This window comes from Nycticebus coucang, chromosome 9 (assembly GCF_027406575.1).
Source record: "Nycticebus coucang isolate mNycCou1 chromosome 9, mNycCou1.pri, whole genome shotgun sequence".
Taxonomy (NCBI): domain Eukaryota; kingdom Metazoa; phylum Chordata; class Mammalia; order Primates; family Lorisidae; genus Nycticebus; species Nycticebus coucang.
The window spans coordinates 123,659,222-123,667,509 of NC_069788.1; the positions used below are offsets into that span (position 1 = coordinate 123,659,222).

Consider the following 8,288-nt stretch of genomic DNA (forward strand, 5'->3'; position numbering starts at 1 on the left):
TTGAGGCAAAAGGATTGCTTGAGCCCAGGAGTTTGAGGTTGCTGTGAGCAAGGCTGACTGCACATCTCAAAAAAAAAAAAAAAAAAAAAGGGAGAGAGAGAGGGACTTGGAGACCACTGTGACCTGTTATCTGATCTGCCCAATGGTTAATTTTGATGATAAAAATGTGAAGATTTCAGGGAAAGAATTACTTCTTTTATATGCTATGGGAAGTGAGATACCTATGGAAATTGTTCTGGTCTTGCCAACTGTGGAAACCATCTTCTGAATGTGACTGAAAGGTCAAAGAGCACTGACAACAGTGGAATCTTCTGGGGCAACATCATGGATAGGAGGCCTGGAGGTCAGGCTCTGCGGCTGCTCTTCTCCCCTTTATGTGGGTGGAGGTCACTATGAGCCAAGCTGATCTGAGAGATTTTTTAAAGCATGCCTAGCTAATCTTATTTTTTATAGAGAAGGGGTTCTTGATCTTGCTCAGGCTGGTCTCCAACTCCTGACCTCAAGCGACCCTTCTGCCTCCACTTCCTAAAGTGCCAGGTTTACAGGACGGATCCATTGCACCTGTTAATAATATAATATTATTATATTATGTTAATTTAACATAATTATGTTATATTAATTTAGTATAATGATGTTTGCTGGCTTGAAGCAACTAATCTCTACTAACTCATGGCATAGCCAAAGTTATGTAATGTATATAGTCAGACATTTTTGATGCTGTGCCACTTCAGTCTTGTTTCTGTTTACCTTCTATCAGTCCCATGGTCTCACTGTGCCCCTAAGCTCACCTGGGGAACTTCCTCCTGATTACTGCACAGGCTTTACTGAATATTGCATACTCCATTATGCAAATTGGAGGCCCAGAATCAAGAGAAGCACTTGCCTAGCATGGTGTCAAGGCCTCCTAGCTCCTTTTAGACCAGCACTATTCAAAGTTGGTCTGTTGGTCACTCTGAGACAAGAATAGAAATCAAGAGTGAGAGCAATGTGACAAAGTAATTTGATGTTGGTTGACTTTAATAATAATAATAATAATAAAAAAGAACCTGAGCTTTCGGTTTTTTAAATTAACTTTATTTTACAGTGGTTTTGTTCAGTTTATTACGTTTTATAAATTAATCAGTATACAATGTATTAACTATTTATTTAAGAGACAGAGTCTTACTCTGTCCCTCAAACTGGAGTGCAGTGGCATGATTATAACTCTCTGCAGCCTCCAACTCCTGGGCTCAAGAGATCCTCCTGCCTCAGTCTCAGCCTCCTCAGCTGATACTGGCAGATGCCACCATGCATGGCTAATTTATTTATTTTGGCACAGAGTCTAGCTCTGTCACCTGGACTAGAGTGCCATGGCATCAGCCTAGCTCACGGCAACCTTAAACTCCTGAGTTCAAGCTACCCTCTTGCCTCGGTTTCCTAAGTAGCTGGGGCTACAGGCACCCGCCAAAATGCTCAGCTAATTTTCCTATTTTTAGTAGAGATAGGTTTTGCTTTTGCTCAGGCTGGTCTTGAGCTCCTGAGCTCTAGCAATCCCCATCTCACCCTCCTTGACTGCTAGAATTATAGGGGTGAGGCACTGCGCCTGGTCATGTATGGCTAAGGTTTTTACTGTCTTTGTAGAGACACTGTATTGGTGTGTTGCCTAGGCTGCTGATCTTGAACTTCTTTCTCTCAAGCACTTCTTTCTCTCCTCCTATTCCAGTGTTCCAAAGTGCTTGGATTATAGATGTGAGCCATCAAGCAAGCCTGACCTCAAAATGTATTAACTATTTTAAAATGGAACAATAACAAGAACACTTTAACTACAAACAGTTTGAGAAGCCCTGCACTAGCCCACATGGATCCTGATGGGTTGTGACAGTGCAGATGTGCTGACCACATGGAAACCACTGTCATTTCACTTCAGTGTTATCTGTGCGATGCTTTGGAACAGAAATGCCAGATTTATCTGAAACAATAATAATGTAGTGCCATTGCTCTGAATCTTTGCCAAGTTTGGCTCTATACTACCTGTGCAAACTTGGTCAAACAGCTTAACTAAATCTTCAATACTTAGTTTCCTCACCTGAAATAATAATAGTCCTTACCTCATAGAGGTGTTTTTCTGATCAAATGAAACAATATTATGTACAGTATTTAGCATAATGTCTGAATTATACATTGAAAGGCAATAAATGTTGGATATTGACAAACTGCAGTAAACACCATTATAAAACAGAGATCACACTCATCTACCACCATGAGAAAAGTGCAAATCACTAAGATGATTATAATCATTTATTAAATTCATTGAATATCAAATACAATACCCTTTTGTGGATAGTAGGGTATAATCCTTGTCCTCCAGCAGTTTAGCATGTAGCAGGTGGTTTTAAATACAGACATGGAAGATGAGTGTGGAGTAAAATAAGGGCCATAAAGAAAGAGGAAAAAATTACAGGAATCAGTTCTTTTGATTCCTATAAGCAAGAGGAACTTAGAGGTTTTAAGGGTTAGGGTTACGGACAATATTTGAGGTGACTCTGAAAGGATGAACAGAAGTTTTATAACTGAGTCAAATATGACATAAAGTAGTTTAAGATGATCATGATGTATTGAAATAATATTGATATTAAATAAGGCGTGCAGTTTGATGCTAAGATGTACAACATATAGATAAAGGTCTAGATCAGTGGTTCTCAACCTTCCTAATGCCGCAATGTATTTTCATTGTTAAAAAGGGATCACAGAGTTGAACATCCGGGAGCCAGCTGATTGTCATTTGGCCGAGTGAGGGCGGTTTTCAAGGCGGGTTTGGGATGGGACCGGGGTGCCCTACGAAGACGAAGCCTGTACTCCCCACCGTCGGTCAGACTCAGGCCCATGCCACTGTTGCGGCCTCGCCGGCCCCAGGGCCTAGTAAGGGACAAAACGCCTGGCGAGTTCTCAGTCCGGGCCCAGCCGTGTGATCGCCGGCGCTTGGGGCGGCTCAGATTTATGATTCTGTCAAAGTCCGAGACACCACCCTATTACCAAGAGTCTCTAGAAGAACTGTCTACCCCTGTCTTATAGACATAATGCAGGTTTTTTTCACCCCACGTAGTTGACATGATGAAAAAACTGGGGGAGCCAAGTCTGAGCATTGAGGACACCCAGCCAGCACTGGTGGAGACACCTGGGGAATGGCGGATGTCACCTCATGAAAGCCAAGAGAGGCTCCCACTGCTGCTAGCCATCTACTCCTTGTCCCCTTATCCCATGTGTCAGGATCACAAAGTTGGGGTGATGGAAAGCCACACCTCAATCTGGATGAATCTCAAGAAGATAATGTTGAACAAAAGGAGCAAATCACAGAATATACACAAGGTGATTTAATTTATGTCAGGTTCAAAAACAACCTTTCGAGATTGAGCGGCTGAGGCAAGATGGGTCAAAGTCAAAGTGGTGGCCGTGGTCCTGGAGGTGGCAAGGAGGATGACAAGGATAAGAAAAAGAAATATGAACCTCCTGTACCAACCAGAGTGGGGAAAAAGAAGAAGAAAACAAAGGGACCAGATGCAGCCAGTAAACACTCAGTGCGGATTAAAACTGTTGAGAATTAAAGACTATCTTCTCATGGAGGAGGAATTCATTAGAAATCAGGAACAAATGAAACCATTAGAAGAAAAGCAAGAGGAGGAAAGATCAAAAGTGGATGATCTGAGGGGGACCCCAATGTCAGTAGGAACCTTGGAAGAGATCATTGATGACAATCATGCCGTTGTGTCTGCATCTGTGGGCTCAGAACACTATGTTGGCATCCTTTCATTTGTAGACAAGGATCTGCTGGAACCGGGCTGTTCAGTTCTGCTCAACCACAAGGTGCATGCTGTGATGGGGTGCTGATGGATGACACAGATCCCCTGGTTACAGGGATGAAGGTGGAAAAGGCACCCCAGATGACCTATGCTGATATTGGGGGCTTGGACAACCAAATCCAGGAAATTAAGGAATCTGTGCTGCTTTCTCTCACCCATCCTGAATACTATGAAGAGATGGGTATAAAGCCCCCTAAAGGGGTCATTCTCTACGGTCCGCCTGGCACAGGTAAAACCTTGTTAGCCAAAGCAGTAGCAAACCAAACCTCGGCCACTTTCTTGAGAGTGGTTGGCTCTGAACTCATTCAGAAGTACCGAGGTGATGGGCCCAAACTTGTTCAGGAATTGTTCCGAGTTGCTGAAGAACATGCACCTTCCATCGTGTTTATTGATGAAATTGATGCCATTGGGACAAAAAGATATGACTCAAATTCTGGTGGTGAGAGAGAAATTCAGCAAACAATGTTGGAACTGTTGAACCAGTTGGATGGATTTGATTCAAGGGGAGATGTGAAAGTTATTATGGCTACAAACCGAATAGAAACTTTGGATCCAGCCCTTATCAGACCAGGCCGCATTGACAGGAAGATCGAGTTTCCCTGCCTGATGAAAAGACCAAGAAGCGCATCTTTCAGATTCACACAAGAAGGATGACCTGGCTGATGATGTAACTCTGGATGACTTGATCATGGCTAACGATGACCTCTCTGGTGCTGACATTAAGGTAATTTGTACAGAAGCTGGTCTGATGGCTTTAAGAGAATCTAGAATGAAAGTAACAAATGAAGACTTCAAAAAATCTAAAGAAAATGTTCTGTATAAAACACAAGAAGGCACCCCTGAGGGACTTTATCTCTAGTGAACCACAGCTGCTATCAGGAAAATGGGAGTTTACCTGACCCCAGAGGGATGAGGTTGGAGAAGCTGCCCAGAGTCGTCCATGTTCCAGTTGACTGATATTAGCAAACATCCTCTGTATCTTTTGGAATATGATGTGTAAGCTGCCCCTTGGGTGGCCTTCATCTGCTGGTCAGTGTGCAGCACTCTGCTTCCCAATAAAGTGGGCTCATTTCACAGGAAAAAAAAAAAAAAACCTCTCAAGTGTGTTTAAGGAAACATGTGTCTGGGAAGTAGGACAAAGATGCATAAGATTCAGGAGAAGCCTGCTGGGAACTGCTCCTCCCCCTGGGTGATATTCCTTAATCACACTGGCCTTTGTACTCTTTTGAATAATACATGTCATAGTAAAATGAATTTTGAAAGAAAAAAAAGGGGATTGCAACCCATAGGTTGAGAACCGCTGCTGGTCTAGATGGATATGTTAAGACTATCCATCTAGGGTGGAGGGAGGGTAATTGGTGGGACCACACCTATGGTGCATCTTACAAGGGTACATGTGAAATTTACTAAATGTAAAATATAAATGTCTTAACACAATAACTAAGAAAATGCTGTAAAAGCTATGTTAACCAGTTTGATGACAATATTTCAAATTGTATATAAACCCAGCACATTGTACCCCACGATTGCATTAATGTACACAGCTATGATTTAATAAAAAAAAAAACCTAGCAAACAAAAAAGACATAGCAAAGGAGAAAAAGAAGACTATCCATCTAGATAGTCACTAGTATATTGAACTAATATAAGAACTAGATAGTCACTAATATAAGAACTTTTGGTGATGAGATTAGGAAAATATTTATTAATAATAATAACAAATTCTTGGTGATGAGATTAACAACAGATTAACAGATTAATTAGAATAACAAGTTCTTGGTGATGAGATTAGGAAAACATTTACTATTATTTATTATTATTATTATTATTTTGAGATAGGGGCTTGTGTCGCTGGGGATAGGATGCAATGATGTCATCAGAGCTCACTGCAACCTCTAGCTCCTGGGTTCAAGCAATTCTTTTGCCTCCCCCAAGTAACTAAGAGGCAGCACCACTATATCCAGCTAATTTTTTAATTTTTTTATAGTGACAGTCTTACTATGTTGCTCAGGCTTGTCTTGAACTCCTGGCTTCAAGCAATCCTTCTGTCTCCGAAGTGCTAGGATTGTAGGTGTGTGCCACCACACCTAGCCTATTTTTTAAAATTATATTGTCATTTTCTTTTTACTTTTTGATAATTAAGATTTTACACATATCCTCATATGTATGGTGATAAGAAAAAAGAGAAAAAAGATTTTACAAATTAAAAAGATTTTACACAGGTATTTTTGAGTAGTTTTGTAATTGGGCAAAACTACTTTTTTGAATTAGCCAAAGTGGCTGATTCATGTGCAACTTGGTCTTGGTACAACTGTTACTGTTCTCTAAGAGGAGATTCTTTCAGGTTCTTGGTGATCATTGGAAGAAAATAATTCCAGGACACACCACTTAAGCTAAAACAAACAGCTTTACTTCAGGGCAAAAGTGAAAGTACACTCTCAAGAGAGAGGGAGCAGGTGACTTAAAAAGTGCAGGGGCACCAACGGGAAGAGGATTTTGGTCTTGCTAATTGAGGGAGGAATATTTAAGGATGAGGGGTTGGCTTTTACTAAGATTTTGGGTAGTGGTGGGCATTCTTCCTTTCTTTCTTTGGGATGCCACCCCAACTCCCTGTCCTGCTCTCTTCTTTGCCCTTCTCCCCCTCTCCCCACCTTCTCTTCTCTCACTCCCTGCTCTCCGCTCTCTTCTCTTTTTCTCACCTGTTCCCCCCACTCTCTCCCCTCTCTCTATATAAAATAAACTTATACTTTTATATCCTAAAAAAATCTTTGGGTAGTAATTTGTAGAATTGGATTCCCCTCATTTTCATACTTTATATAGTTGTTTTTGTACTGCCATGGTGATTTCAAGGGTGAAGAAATTTTATTTATTTATTTTTCTTTTCTTTCTTTCTTTCTTTCTATCTCTTTTTTGAGACAGAGTCTGACTTTGTCTCCGTTGGTAGAGTGCCGTGGTGTCATAGTTCACAGCAACCTCAAACTCTTGGGTGCAAGAGATTCTCCTGCGTCAGCCTCCTGAGTAGCTGGGACTCCAGGTGCCCACCATCACGCCTGGCTATTTTTAGAGACTAGGTCTTGTTCTGGCTCATGTTGTCTCGAACCTATGAGCTCGGGCAATCCACTTGCCTCCCAGAGTGTTTTTTTTTTTTTTTAAGTAAATTTATTTCAAGTTAATGCGAGAGTATAAACAACCAGGTTAGAAATTTGATTTTGTTAGGTAGGGTCTCTCTTGTGGTTATGTTTCACACACAAAAGGTGTGCCAACCCTCCTTACCTGGAGCCCATTCAGTGAGAGCACCCCAAACCTCTCCTCCTCTCTTGTTACCTCTCCCCTAACTTGAATTGAAATGAGTTTTTCTCCCATGTGGACATGCATCAGATCATCTACTGGCTTCATATTAGTATTGAGTACATCGGATAATGCTTTCCATTCTTGTGATACTTCACTAAGAAGAATGTGTTTCAACTCCATCCAGGATATTACAAAAGATGTGAAGTCACCATAATTTTTATAGCTGAATAGTATTCCATAGTGTGCATGTACCACAATTCGTTAATCCATTCCTGAGTTGATTGGCATTTAGGTTGTTTCCATGTCTTGGTGATTGTAAATTGAGGTGCAATAAATAATCTAGTGCTAATGTCCTTATGATAAAATGATTTTTTTTTCTTCTGGGTAGATGCCTAGTAGTGGGATTGTGGGGTCAAACAGGAGATCTAATTTGAGATCTTTGAGGATTCTCTTTACTTTTCAAGGAGGCTGTATTAGTTTGCAGTCCCACCAACAGTGTCAGAGTGTTCCCCTCTCTCCACATCTGCACCAGCATGTGTAGCTTTGGGAGTTTGTGAAGTGGGCTAATATTATTGAGGTTAGGTGATACCGCAGGGTGGTTTTGATGCGCATTTCTCTGATAATTAGGGATGATGAACATTTTTTCATATGTTTGTTAGTCATTTGTCTGTCTTCCTTAGGGATATATGGGATTGTTAGCTTTTTTTTTGTTGTTGTTGCTTAGAGTTCTCTGTATATTCTAGTTATCCAGCCTTCATCCTATTTGTAATAGGCAAATATCTTTTCCCATTCTGAAGGCTGTCTATTTGCTTTGGTTGTCTCCTTAGCTGTACAGAAGCTTCTTGGTTTAATTAAGTCCCATTTATTTATTTTTGTTGTTGTTGCAATTGCCATGAAAGTCTTTCTTCATAAAATCTTTCCCCAGGCCGATATCGTCAAGTGTTTTTCCTACATTTTAAAACCACAATGCAAATGATATTGTAATTAGCCAAAGTTCATGTGAGGTGACATTGATAGCTGACAAGACAGTTGAAGGTGGTACTTATCTGTGCTTATCAAACCTGCCTCCCCTTAGTTAGACTTTACTGCCTGCCCCCTCATTCTTACCCCTGCATCAAGCTCCTAACCTAGTACTCTCCTTAGCTTCTGCATCTGGGTTAT

The 8,288-nt window shown here is 41.0% G+C and overlaps 1 pseudogene; it reads left to right on the plus strand.

Annotated features, from left to right (window-relative positions):
* Positions 1–3,404: 3,404 nt before the first annotated feature.
* LOC128593715 (26S proteasome regulatory subunit 4-like) lies at positions 3,405–4,695 on the plus strand (annotated as a pseudogene).
* Positions 4,696–8,288: the final 3,593 nt, after the last annotated feature.